At 35.1% G+C, this 14,985-nt stretch overlaps 1 long non-coding RNA gene across 1 annotated transcript in view; it reads right to left on the reverse strand.

Moving 5' to 3' along the window:
* Nucleotides 1–12,931, reverse strand: part of LOC139673059 (uncharacterized) — a 94,740-nt gene extending 81,809 nt beyond the window's left edge. Inside the window, exon 1 of the long non-coding RNA XR_011698037.1 lies at nucleotides 12,849–12,931. This is a non-coding gene — a long non-coding RNA (uncharacterized lncRNA). The remainder of the gene's footprint in view (nucleotides 1–12,848) is intronic.
* Nucleotides 12,932–14,985: the final 2,054 nt, after the last annotated feature.

Below are 14,985 nucleotides of genomic sequence, written 5' to 3' on the forward strand. Positions count from 1 at the left end.
GTGCAGCCCCACTGCCAGCCAATTAACTCGAAGTTGAGTTTTGACTCAAACTCATGACCCTTCAATCCCCACAGTCATGTGTTACATCTGGTACCATTGAATTAGTCCTTCCATTTTGGCTTGCTTTTTTTTTTTTTTAAACCGTCCACTTTCTTTCTGCCAATTTTTTTTCTAACCACTAATGATGATTCAAGAAGCTTTCTACAGTATCTGCATATTTGTTTGTTTTTGAGTACAGCTCCCTTGGAAAAAATCTGGCATACGTTTTTCTTTTCTAAGAATACCATTCAATTCTGCATTTCATGATACCCTTTTTTCCTGTTCTGTACTATAATGGTGACCATTACATCATGTACCCTGAGGGCTGTGCTTAAAAAGAGAAAGGATGGTGAAATTAGCAAAAATAAAAGGAACTCCCTGACTTGAATTCACAAACTGTGCTTGTTTTTGTTAAACAGAACAAAATCTGCAGTGACGGTAGCAAGTTCAATAACGTGTAGCGCATACGTTTTTCTCTCAGCTAGAAAGCACCTTCCTTAAGAAACGCTTTAAAAATATTCAATGTAAACTACTGAAGATACTCATATTAAATAGTACTCTCCAAGCTGTGAGTACATTTCTTGTTTTATTTTTAGTGCTTTTTAATGGAGTACAGTTTATCATCTGGACCCTGATTACCTTCCAATTATTTGTAAAATTCTGTTCTAAAAATTCTGATGAGATGAAATGAAAAGAAGCAGTTGATTTATTTCACTTTTTTAGAAGTCAGACCTAAGGAATTAGACAAAGTTGAAAATACATTTAGACATTTTTATTTAGTATGGCTTTTCTAAGCATCTCACTTATGCTACCGAAGTACAATGAAGGGTAGCTGTGGTCGGTAAAGATAGGTAATTCCAATGGTGATCATGTAATCAGTCTTTAAGGGCTTAAAACATTGGGGTTCTTTTTCTCATCACGTCTACACTGGATTTTCTTACTCAGCTATCGTATGTGCACTGCTTCATCTTTATGTCAGTATACCTCCATGTAAGTCTTCTACTTGCCTTTTGAAATTAGTCAAATGTATCATTCCTCACATATATACAAGCACGTGTGTGTGTGTGTGTGTGTATGTGTCTGCATGTGATTCCAAAATAAACTGAAAAAAATTATTCCCATGTCAACAGAAAAGTCTGTGTTAGTGTGGTAAAAGTGGTCACATTTAAAATGCTTTTGTTCACATAAAATATTTTCATCATTACTGTAGCAAAGTTCGATAACATCATTGTATCATACACAGCAAGTTTTTTACCATCAGTGAAAAAATAAATGATGCATTATTATTGAATGACGTGATATTTAAATATAAATGCAGTTGAGTGCCCTATCAGTTTCCTCTTAATATTTTGCTGGTACGAATGTTTTTCTGACTTCTAAATCACACATTTGCTAAAATGAGCTCTGCTAGATATCAGTTTGAACACAGGCACAATGTGTCTCAGTCAGATTCATAAAACAGATAGCTGAACTAGAGTTTGACTTTTGACATCAACAATCTGACTTCAATATTTCTCTACAAAAAGAGACTTCTGACTCTCATCGCTGTTTCAGTGTGATGGATAGCTTTTCAGCTGCTGACAGCAGTGAATGTAATAAATGTAATCATCCACACTGGGGGCTGAATATTTCTTTTTTTTAAGTTTTCTGTCTTGTGCATTACGAATAACAAAGTAACACCTGCAGTATTACAGTCGCTCCTTTCCTACACAACTGAAACACAAAAATACTATTATAACTTGTCTATGTATTAGTACTTCAGTGCTAAATAAGCTTTTAATTACCTACATTTATTTTTTTCTTTGAGAAACACTTTCAGAAACAGAGCTTAATTTTAGCTGTTTGACTTCTCCGTTCATCTGGGTTTCCATTGTCATTGCTTCATAATAATTTAATGTCATATATAACAACATAAAACCAGACGAAACCAAAGAGGCTGCCAATCTGAACTGATCTAAGTGTTCACTAGTATAAGCATAGAAAAGCCTGATTTGTTTGTGCCAACAACATTCAGCATGGTCTGTAACTGGGCTAGTGTTCCTTTACTGTTTCATTTTCAAATAGTCTTTCAGTGTACAGTGTAGCTGCTTAATCAGAGTTTTTTATCTACCACAATTAACAAAATGAGTGAATGTATATATTGGCAATACATAAAAAGTATTAAATTCATGTTTACCATTTTGTCAGCTAAACATTTTACCATCCTGTTTTTTCACTTGCTTTATCTATAAGCAACTATTATTATGTTCTCAACTAAAAGTGCATAGCTGAAACACATGCCTAATTCAGAATTATTTCTAAACTTTCATTAAATAGCTTTACAGAGACATATCTTTTGTTAATGAAAAACTTATCTAGAAGCATATAAAGCCACAGTTTACATTTTCCCTAGTCTCTGACAGCAGTGACTTATCTTACTTTACATCTAATTAAAAGTTTATGGAGATGCAATGGATTTTTGTGCAAATTAGAATTAATTAGAGTTATTAAGAAGCCATGAAAAGAAGGATTTGAGAAATAGTGAGAAATATTATTTAAACCCTAATGGAATTCAGCGAAACCCACAGGTCTATTACAGGTCCCTGATTTGCCAGGATCACTGCAGGGAATCTAACATTAATAAGCACACTGGTAATTAAATCATTTGTTACTTTGTCTGTAATGTTGTAATGTTTCACTGATACTCTGTCAGAGCTCTTTGTGCAGATCAGAGCTAATCAAAGGTAATCAATTTTCAGCATTTGAAAAATCTGTAAATGATTATACATTCATCAGATCATTTAGTGGAGTGCAAGGAAAGTGCAATGCAATTAATCTTCCTGCATGAGGAGGAATTACCACCACAGAATTCAACAGTTATAATTAATTTCATTGTCTTGCTGTGAATTTTGATTGCTTTTCTTTGGATTGTATAGTACAAATGATGATTCATTGCAAAGTATTTGCAAAGCAAACACACCAGTGTGCTATGCAAATTAAAGTAGCTGTATAACAGATAGGTTTCAAACTTCCTATTTACTCAGGGTTGTTGAGTACTAATTTGCCAAATAATTGCTTGTTAACTTTATACACTCTTCCTCTGAATATTGAGATTGGTAACCAACATAAATAGAAAGCACATGCTGTTTGATATCCCATGTTAAGTGTTCAAAATACTAGTTAGCACTTAAAACTTGAACTCAACTAGAAAAAAACCCATATTTTACAATGTATTTTTTTTAAAAAATCATTCTGCCTCCTTTAATATTTTAATTATTTCCTTTTTTTTTTTCCCCCATGTGAACTGCACTAAAAGACAAAGAAAAAATTTTAGTGGCTTTACCATAAACATCCATATAAGCTCAAAGCAGAATATTCATTTACCATTATTGCTTTAACACTTATTTTCCTTCATTACCATTACAAATTATTAAGTGGCTTCTTCAGGATACTATCAAAGTATAGTAGGCTTAGAAAATTATAGTATGCTAGAAAATCGGTCTATGCTGCAAATATCTGAGAGTCAATACCAAATGTTGTGCTTAAGGTTCCCATACCAAACCAGAGTCTACTTGAAGGACTGGAGTGCTGAGTAGACACATATGTTGCTGTAAATTCAGTTACAGGTCTACAATTTAGTTTTAGACTTTGGTCCAAAACTGGATGCTACTATCATTAACCATGATTTTTTCATTGTTAGTAAAATACTAACAGAGGAGTGATGTTCAGATTTGAGAAATGCCAAAATTTCATTATAAAAATACCAATTTATTTTAAAAGGTGTTTAATTGAGCTTTGCAGAGGGAAATATGGGAGTAAGGATTGAGGGAGAAGTGGTAAGAATGTATAGCTGCAAGCTATATATTTATTATGCCAGTTGATTATTAAGTAATTTTGATTTTATTTCAGAAGCTGTAATACATAATGAATATTGGGAATTATCAACAGATATCTTGTTAGTCATTACTGGCGGCATTATACATTAGATATATAATCAGATGGAGGTTCTCATTAAAAAAGGTTAAACACACCATGCTCTGTACACATGAGGTCTGGTAATAGCAATCATGTATGTGATTATGTATCTATGTCTATGTATGCATTTATTATTATGTAGCATATATGTACAATATATATTCTTTAAAAGACAATTCTTCAATTGCTAAATGCTATCTTTATGACAGCATCACAAATAACACATTATTCCTTTAAATTTAAACCCAAAATGTGAGAAAAGTGAGAGAAATTTCAAAGAGAACGTGAGGATGGAATGGCAGTCTCCATTCAATATTAAATAGTAAAATTTGAATTTGTACAGCTAATTAGTGCAAGGTACTAACACAGGACAGAACGAGAAATGTTAATGAGAAGTGCCAAAATGTAGAGCTGGAAATACTGATCATGTAAGTGCTTCTGAGAGCCCTGAAAAATTCTTAGAGAGAACGTACACAGAAATTTGAGACATTCAAACTCATCTCTTCATTTCAACCTGCTTAGCTATGACTAAGTCAATAGGCTGAGTTGACTCAATGTTTGTAGTCCACAGATGAAATTACAGATGTATAAATCTAGATATGGAGTAAATACCATTTTCAGAATTTAATGCTGAACAGAAAAAATTCTGACTACTTATAATCTGTTTTGATAGTTCACAAGTTGTAAAGGCGTTTTTTTGCAGATTGCATCTTTTTTTGTACTAATGAAAACTAAGCCAAAGACAAATCTTGAAATTTAGGGCACAATAACTGTGCATTGCACACACATAAGGAGTCCATGCTGTTACTCTTTTCAGAAATGTTTCATTTTATTTGTAATCAATAGTTTTGTCATCTAAAAACCAGTGTTGTGCACAACTCAAAGAGCAAAACTGTTCTGGATGGACACTTGGTTTACGGTGCATCTATATCTTTTGGTGAAAGCTCCAAAGACTGCAAAATTGTACTGAAAATCTTAAAAAAATAACCCTTTCCATGTTATAATGGAAGTAGTTTCTGACATCTGAACTGATTTCGACCATTCTCACAAGGGCATTCAACACAGACTTGCTCATAACAACTGCAGGAAGAAACTACTGAGAACAAAAATATTTATGTGCTCATCAATAAGAATTGTCACTTGCATCTGAACAAGGGCTGAGACGATAAGATGGGCAAGTTTTTCAGCCTGGGGCATTTGTTTCTCTTATAGTCACAGAATCTTCCATATTTCACTAGGGATGCATCAAGGACAATCAACACAACACTATTCAACCTGGACTAGAGATCCATGGACCATGTATTTCTTTATGCCACTTTTGTTCCAGGACCATAAAGAAGGACCATAAAGGCATGAAAGAGGTGAAACAAGTAAAAGGAGGTAAAAGTAATACAAAACATAGTGCCTCCGAAACCCACACACACATATTCTATATTTTTCTATAGAGGCACTGATGCTCTCACCCTCATCTTCTCATAAGAAAGATACTGCTTTTTCATTATCATTCTTCATTTTCTCTGACTGTATTGAAGACTTCAAATAGTTCAGATCCACAGACAGTGAAAAGTTTGAGAATTGTCAGTTTAGTTTCACTTGAAGAACATCCCCAAAATGCACACTGACCTCTCACTGGCTCTATTCAGTTCACTTTTCTTTGTCATCATAACCTCTGTAACATCACAGAAACCCAACGTCATATCCTCATTCTATGCTCCAAGCAGTTTAGCTTGTCTGAATTGCAGTATGTTCGTTTTTGTAAGTAAAGTGTCCCATATTTAAGTCTATTTTTTATTATTTTGCTTTTTCTTTTACTTCTTTCAAAGATCTTTTATTGTCTAAAGTCTAGATTTCTGCCAAGTTTGTGAACTGCACTTGTCAGAGTATTGCCCACAACTCTGGGTTCCTTTGTTGAAGCTGTAGAAATAAAATGAATAGTATAAAAGCTTGATGGCATCTGTGGATAGGAAACTCATTAAAAGCCTCAGTCTTCTGTTTTATTTCTAACCACATTGCCCTGTGGGATTTCAAGGTCTTGCAGGATGAAACCAGCAGGACTCATTACTTCTAAAACAATGTCTAGAGTTCTATTGGTGGTGGAATGTTCTGCCAGTCAGGTAAAAACCTAGGCCTTTATCCTTCCTGGGACAATACCAGGCAGCTCAGAAACTGCTTGGAAAAGTCATGCCTTTGAATGCAACTGCAGGTGTTGCTCCTCAAAGACTGTCGGTACCCTCCTATGCACCCTTCAAAGGAATAATAGAAAATTCACTTTGGGATTCAAATGAAGTCTAAGAAAATTTGAAATAATAGGAACAAACTTTTGAGACTTCCTACATTTTTCCCACGAACCTATGGACCATGACTAATACCCTGAGGGCAAAAACCCATCCTTTTTCCCTCTTACACAGGCATAGAATTTGTGGCGTCAGATAAATAAGCTTTGTGACCTCACCTTGTTTAAGGCTACTGCTCAATTACTAGCAAGGACTAGTCATCACAGTGACAAAAGAGTGTGGCATTCTGATTGCTCACATTAATTAGAAATAGTGCAAAACTTATGCCATAGAAGAATAGTAAAAAATTATATGAACTCTCTTCACAAGATATAAATTCAAAATATTTAGCAAAAAGCAACTAGTATTAGTTTGAGTAAACTCATGTCTCTCCTCTGTGCAATTAGATAGAATTGTGACAATATTTTTGAATGTATGATAGAAACAAGTAATGACCTTGCAAGTGTGGAATTGATTTAACCTCTTAAAGTAGTACCACAGCTGTCAAGTAGAATTCCTTTTAGACAGTTGCCAAATAACTTATCTGTAATGCTGGAAAATTTGAATAATTTTGTAAAAATGTCTAAGGAAGTAATGATTAGTAATTATTTTACACTGCCCTATATACTTATTCATTAAAAAGTATAACTCTTGACTGTGTATTGAAATACTATTTAAAAACTCCAAGGCTGTGGTTATATAAAACATTGTGAATTATCCAAAATGTAAAGAATGACACATAGAAAACTTAACTGACAGATGAGATTCTATGAACTTTCAAACTGAGCAAATATTTGTTACACAAAAGTTGTTTGAGCTGCAAATTTTCTTATAGATTATCAGGTTACACAATGATTACATTCCTGTAATTCATAAAGCAGCAAGGTAGGATGACACTTGTAGGGCAGAAGAGAGCTGAACAGCAGACTATCTTTCTTTTGTCTAAGAATTAGATTTCTTTCAAGAATAAGAATAATGTGAAGCAGCTAAATTACCAACATATAAACACTGTAAAGATTTCCTTTTTTGAACAAGTTTCCCTGCAACAGACTTATCATCACACCATTTGATGAATAAACTGTAGAATTTATACATGTAATCTCAGGAATTTAAAAAAAAATACACTTCCCTTAGAAGCCCCCACCTCCACCCCCCTCCACCAGCTTCCAAGATGACTATACCTTAAAAAGAAACCCAAACCAAACCAAATAAAATAAAATTTAAAAAACACACACAGAAAAAACACTGGTAAAGCTGTTTTTCTTTTCTTCTTCTTCTGAGCCCATGCCAGCTCCAGGAGTTCTATAGTATCTCATTAGAGCAGATACTTTGAATTTCTAAGACATTCTATTTCTGCAAAAAACTTCAGCAAAAATTCAATCTGTAAACTGCAAGCTAGTTTCCTTACAATTTGGAGTTGCATACTTTTGGTACAAATGGGTCTAAATGTGTCATATATCCTGCAAGGTTTATTTACTGAGAAGATGAAATTCTTTCTTTTGGCTGTATTTACATGAGAAATAGGAAACCATAGCGTTATTTCTAGTGGTAAATGAGGTGACTGAAGACTACTGGATGAAAACAAATGATTGCCCTCGAAAGAAGATACAGTTGGGAGCTTTGTTTAATTGTTTCTGCATTACTGCTCCCACAGGACCAGCTGAAGAGATTACCAGACCCAGCCAACCCCCAACTGTTTGTTGCCGTCCTCTTGCCAGACAATACTGCCTTGCCAGATCCACTGGTTAAATTACTTGTGTGATCACTCCCTAATTTATTTCAAAGTGAGTTGGGTTAGCAAAGCAGGCAAGCAGAAACGACCTATTATTGCAATGGTTTATGCTAGCTCATTTTAATTTTAATAGCCTAGAAAACAATCTCAACAGCAGCTCAGCCAGGAAAAGTAAGTGGATGGCAGCTACTGAAAGCAGTCTGGGGTTGGTAAACTTCAGCAACAGAAAGAGGAAAGAGGCTCAAAACATGCATGTTGAAATCAAGGCCAAGCAAAATATTTGGTCACCTATGTACGTAAAACACCTGAGTCATCCTACTGTTTTAAATGTGTCTACTAATAAGCTATTAGTTCTTATGTTATTTTGGAAAACATATTTCACAAGATGAAATTTATTTCAAGTAATTTTATATATGAAGATTAGGCCTCTTGTTTGCATACATCTTCTAAGATTGCCTTGTGATGAAAGGAAGAAGTACCACCTCCAGAAAATTAGTTCCTCAGGTTGTCTGAGAAAGGAGATGTGAGATACCTTCTAAGGGTATTCATCAAAAAGGAAGGCCATAACTTAGACTGAAATATGCATCCATCTCCTAGGCTGCTAAAATTAGGTGAGCTGAATTCTATCCTATCCTTAATCTGTACCTCACCAAATAGGCCTGACAACCGCAGCAGTGTTATTTCTGGAAATACATTCTTAAATGGGATAATCACCCTTACCAATGGCATCATATCCTTACCATCCTTTTTGGAAAAAAGTTTATAAAGCATCTAAATTTCATTATTGCCATCACTTATTACTTTAACTTTCTTTAACTCTGTAGTTTCCATGATTTCAAATAAACTTTTAGATTGTCACTAGTTTTACTAATAAATATACACGGTCATGCAAAAAATTACATAAATTTCTTTGGATTACCTGCATAGACATATGTAAATTAGCAGTGGAGATTTCTTTATATATAGTGTCATATGAAAATAGACAGTTTGATAAATATAGAAATGGTATGAACTTCCTACAGTATAGTAAAACAATTTTGCAGCCTTCATTTGAAATCTGCTGTCCATGTTTATTTAAAAATATCTTGCCAGAAAAGATTCTAACTTTCTGCACCCTTTAACAGTCTTTGTTCACACTCAGCATACAAAGGCTGACAAGTTCTCTATCATCTTAGAAAATCCTTTCACAAATTTAAATCAACCTAAACTTATATAGTACAATTCCCCTAAGTGATTAAGTCACTTGCATCTCAAGGTCAGTAAGTTCAACACCTGCTCTATGCCCATACTCGGGTCAAGAGTAAACTGAAAGCTTTTGAACAATTAATGGAAACTGTTATAACAACAGATTACAACTTAACAAAGATGATTTCATGAAATCATCTCTCTGTTGGGAAAGTTCACTGGATTTCACAAAATCACAGAATCATAGAATGGATAAGGCTAGAAGTGACCATAGTAGGTCATCTGGTCCAACCTCCTTTTTCAAGAAGGGTCATCCTAGAGCACAAGACACAGAATTGTGTCCAGATGATTCTTGAATATCTCCAGTGTGGAAGGCTCTACAAACTCTCTGGGCAACCTGTTCCAGTGCTCGGTTACACATACAGTAAAGAAATTTTTCCTCATATTCACGTGGAACTTCCTATGCAGGAGTTTCAGTCCATTGTCTTTTATTGTCTGGCTTGACAGTTTCACTTCAGATACTTATATACAATTATGAGGTCCCCCCTCTCAGTCATCTCTTCTCAAATCTGAACAGACTTAGCTCCCTCAGCCTGTTCTTATAATAAAGATGCTCCAGTTTCTTAATCATCTTTTCAGGCCTCCACTGGACCTGGTTCAGGACCTTCATGTCTGTCTTGTATTGAGCCCAGAACTGGACGTGCACTCCAGACGTGGCCTCACAATGGCTGAGTAGAGGAGCACCTTCCTCTGTCTGCTGTCAATACTCTTCTTAATGCAACCCAGGATACCACTCGCCTTCTTGGGGCCACATGGACCCACTGCTGTCTCATTGGCAGCTTGTTGCCCACCAGGACACGCAGGTCCTTCTCTGCAGAACTGAATTCCAGCAATTCAGCCCACAGTCTGTAGTGGTGCAGAGAGTTATTCTTCCCCAGGTTCGGGACCCTGCATTTGCCTTTGTTGAGTTTCAATCCATTTCTCTCTGCCCATATCTCCAACATGTCAAGGTCCTTCTAAAGGGCTGCATGGCCCTTGGGGGTATTGATCACCACTCTTCCAGCTTCATATCATCAGTGACATTGTTGAGGAGGCATCTGTCCCTTCATCCAAGCCATTGATTAATAAATTAAATAATACTGGTCTGAGGACTGGATTTGATACTTTCTAAATTATTTCTTGCACATTCTCTAGGTAAGGGGTAAGAGCTATACAGAAGTGGATAACTTTGCTGATAGTGGTTATTTACTTACTAGTCTTACTATCATATCGAGTCACTAGTGGTACCATTGTATCCAGTGATTGAGGTAGAATGACATTTCATTGCTCCATCATAAACATCACCAGAATTAGGGGATGATAAGTGATCACAAGAGGAAAGAAACAAAGCTTAAGTGTTTTACAGTCTAATTACCAAACTATACAAATGTGTACAGTCAGAACAAAACGATGATCCTTTATTCTATGAATGTATTTTCCACAGAAGTTGGAAGTAGATAAATATACATGCCATGAATTAGAACAACAATAACAAACTAGTGAGAATGTTGTGGTTCTTACACTTACAATTTGGGAATATTTTTCCTTCTTGATAAACTCAAGATTTGAAACTGCATTTTGATAAGAATAGCTTTTTTCTTCATTCATGAAATAGTTTTAATTTAATTGATGTATCAATACATGATTTAAGATGAAATTCTAAAAGCTTTCTTGTGGTCTGGGAACCTGGAATCTGTGGAAACTGGTACATGAGTAAAACCATTGCGAGGAACACAGTTATATGAAACTTTCACAAAAGACTGTTTTAGAACATGTAACATGGGTGGAGTTCATTTACTGAAAAAATATATCTATGTGGCCCAGTCTTACTCTACATTGGTGCTAGTTCATGCCCCAGACTGCAAGTTTTCTGCAGTCAGCTGCAGATGTGATAGTACTTGCTTTTATGTTATCTGTAAACATCCCTCACTTAGACAACTTGAGAGGCATTAAGGGCATGTGCCGATGAACGAGTTACCCTCTGAACTTATATTTCTCATGCTCTCCAAGAATTGCCTGCAATACACTTTTATACTGCATTGTACACTCAGAAAGAATACAAATATGGAGTAGATTGCAGGGAAAAAGTTAGTAACACCTTGCACTGCTGATAAAGTGTTTTTCATTTTTCCATAGCTAAGGTTTCTTGCTATGTCCTTCTTAAGACTAGTTACTCTTACTCTTATGATTTGTTAGTTGTAAAATGAAAAGTAAACCTTTTTTCCCCCTTGCTTATAATGAATAAAACACTTAAGGTGATGAACAAGACTTTTTTTTTCATGGTCTAGAGTCCTGCAATACAATCTCTGTCAATTACACACGTCCCATGTTGTGTATATGTATATACTGATATATATGGGACATCTTTAAAATACCGTGCAATTATAAAAAAGTTACTCCTGTGCTTAGCTACTCCTGCCCACACAGTCAAGTCAAAATCACATATCTGTTAGAGACTACAGAGAACAAAAAGACAGCACGTTGGAAAGTATTAAATCATTCTGCTTAGTGGATGATAGACACAATTAAGCAGTACAGGTCATAAATGCTCCTGACTATCTTGTTGACAGTAAGCTACCACACAATAATACATGGAATGTTTTCCATCATCTCCCACCAGCTATAAAAAATTATTTCCATGCTGATGGCCTTGATTTTCTACTGTCTAGACTAGTGTCATGCAATATGCCTATATTTAAAATCCATTAATTTTATTAATATGTTAATCTTCAGTACACATCTCCCCCAACATCCTGAGGTGGTCAGATTTGTTCTCTGGCCCTGAACCAATCTCTTATAAGGTGCAGCAGTCATCCATATCAACTTTATTCTCTCACTTTTTGCCCAAGTTACTGCTACTTTCTGCTTAGTGGAGTTCCACATTTACTGTGTTTTTACTGACATGGATTGAACCCACTCAACTGTTTTAACAGAGGTAGCAACTCATGTTTGATACCTTGCAGGTAATGTTGTATGAGCAATACTGAGGCTTAAAACTTCTAGAGTGCAAAGAAATAGATTTCAAATGTTAAAAAAACCCCTTTCTTCTTATTCAGGTACTAAAGCTACACACTTTTGTAGTAGCAGGAGCTGCTACATTGTATGAATAACTTTTCTTTGCCACTACTTGTTTACTCTAGAAGCAAGGGAAGACATGGCACAGGGGAAAACAGTAATAAAAATCAAATCGTGCTAAATTACTTTTTATATATAGCAGCAAATGCATATTTGTCTCACCAGGAATTTTGGTATTTTAAAATCCTGAAAAGCAGTATGTTACTTTTTTCAGTAATTTTTTGAAAGCAGAACTGAACTTTGAGTGTTTGTTCTTCTTGTCATATTTATTAATCATTAAAGTTTCTGACATGTTTTCTTATCATTGCTTAATAGTAATGTCAGTGTTAAACCATAATATAGGTGTATACATCTGTTATTTACTCTGAAATGACTAACTACCATATACAAAAATTCATATTAAAATTATGTCATAACATACCAAGGAAATTATGATTTTTAAAAGTCCTCTGCCTTTGAAATAGATTAATATACTTAATTAAGAAAGATCATAGTTCCACATCCTATAACTGACACACAGAGAAATATATGAACTGATTTAGAGAACAGACCTGCGTGATGTACGGCTCAAGGACTTGGTGCATCCTGCAGATCATCTTCTCTAGCATGTCAGCTATTTAACAGCAATGTGTTCTGTTATAAAAACCAGGGCGTGCATCCTGGCTGGGCTTTTAACCAAGCAACTAACTGAAAGCAGTTGATGTAATTGTATCTCCTGGCCAGACATTTGGGTAGGTGGGAGGACATTATTTATAGTAACAAGAGAAAGGCAAGGGACCCTGGACAATCATGGCATGAAGTAAACTTAGTGGTAGCAAAATAGAATGGACCCACTGTAGCATAGAAGAACGGACCTGATCTTAATAAAACTGATTCTAATGGCTTACATATTTATGGGGGAATCCCTGTACAATAATTTCAGCGTACATCCATTCTTGCCTCCATAATGCAACATCTGGACTGAATTTAGCAAACTTTCAAGGTGAATGACTGCTTCTGCTGGCATGCCTACATTTCAGATCACCAAGGAGAAAAATATTTGATACACGTGTTGCATACTGAAGTTTAATGTAAAATTTCAGGACACGTAAAATCCCCTGTACCCACAATTTGCTACTTATTTTTCTTGTCATGTTTGCTTTTATTATTACATATGACATTTTAATTAATTATTTCTTTTTTATAGCTATGGTACTCTCTTAAAAAAATTCAACTTTTTGGAATCATGATAGTACTTCAAAGCGCAGATGAACTGTATGAGCAAATATACTTTTACCAAATGTGGCTATCTCAGCATGCTAAGGGATAAGATTACCATCTCAAAGGCAGTTACCTTGACATAAGAGATTACTGCTGCCAAAAGAAAAAAAAGTATTTTCCTTTCATCTCATACTTCTCTCCCTCTTTCTGCCACTTTTAGTGGTTTGAACACTTAAATACCATGTCTCACAGGAATTGAGCTTGAGAACCTGAATATACCTCTGAAGGTGGCTCTTTAAAAGTGCTTCTGAAAGTGTTCTCTGATGGAAATCTCAGAAGGCAGCTTTCTCTCCCCATGGCCCTGAATGCCACATTTTCAGGAAGGACATAAAATCAGCTGAGTAAGTGAAAGAGTAGTGCACCTCATGTATCCTTAGTGTAAGCAGGTGGCATATGCTTTGTTCCTTCCATTTCAGCATCTCTGTCTTCTATAAACATTTGCAACCATGTTGTCTGCTTTGGTGTCATGAGCAAATCCTTGTATTTGCACTTGACCACAACAAATTGTAAATTAAGTTATTCTACATACAGCAAAATGGCAAAGGTTTTAACTGGGAGTTTGGACTACTTTAATTTCTCAGTCCTTGTTTTTCAACTGCCCAGGCCAAGTAAAGATCTAGGCCCAGTGAGACCATAAGGGACAGAACTTGCTAGGAGAAGACAAGTTCTCTGGTCTGGGGTAAGATAAGGGAAGGCACCTAAGCCTTGAAAGTCACGAGAAACACATTCTAGTGTGAAGTTGCAGTATGTTCATGATGAAAATGGAGGAAAAGTAAGCTTTCTCCAATTAAATTACTTTTCTTTAAAAAAGACCCTTCCTCACTAACAAAAATAATTAGAATAATCCATACTGTATTTAGGTCAAGTCTGAGATTGGTTATGAAGCCAACAAAATGAGTGTTTCTTAAGGGAGAATGTAGAATTGTTGAAATGGATTTGGAGACTCTAATTACAACTGTTATATGTTCTGCATATGGCAGAAAACTCATAAATAAAACTTCAAATTAGATTTTTCCATTCTTCAGCACTGAAAAAAAGAGTCTATAGAGACTGAACTTGGAGTTTCTCTGCCAGTGTGAATTTACATGAGTTTTTCCTGTTTGCTTTCTGGTACTTAAATGTTCTGGTACATTGGTAGTGTTTTACTAACTCACTGTTATCTGGACTGACAATTAAAATATCAGAAAATAAAAATACTTTTTAATTCCTTCTTTTTTCTCTTATTTTGTATTGTAATCTCACCTTGAACTTTTTTTTTTGCTTTTTGTCATAAAGTATTTCGCAAGAACAAAATTCAGTTACAGATAGATTCATATATCCTAAAATCTTCCTGTACAACATAGAATTGATATTCTATTTGCATTTTAAATTGTTTGAAAATGTCTCTACAGTTACCTTGTAAAACTTCATCTCATATGTGTTGTTAGT

Source organism: Pithys albifrons, chromosome 6 (genome assembly GCF_047495875.1).
Source record: "Pithys albifrons albifrons isolate INPA30051 chromosome 6, PitAlb_v1, whole genome shotgun sequence".
Lineage (NCBI taxonomy): Eukaryota > Metazoa > Chordata > Aves > Passeriformes > Thamnophilidae > Pithys > Pithys albifrons.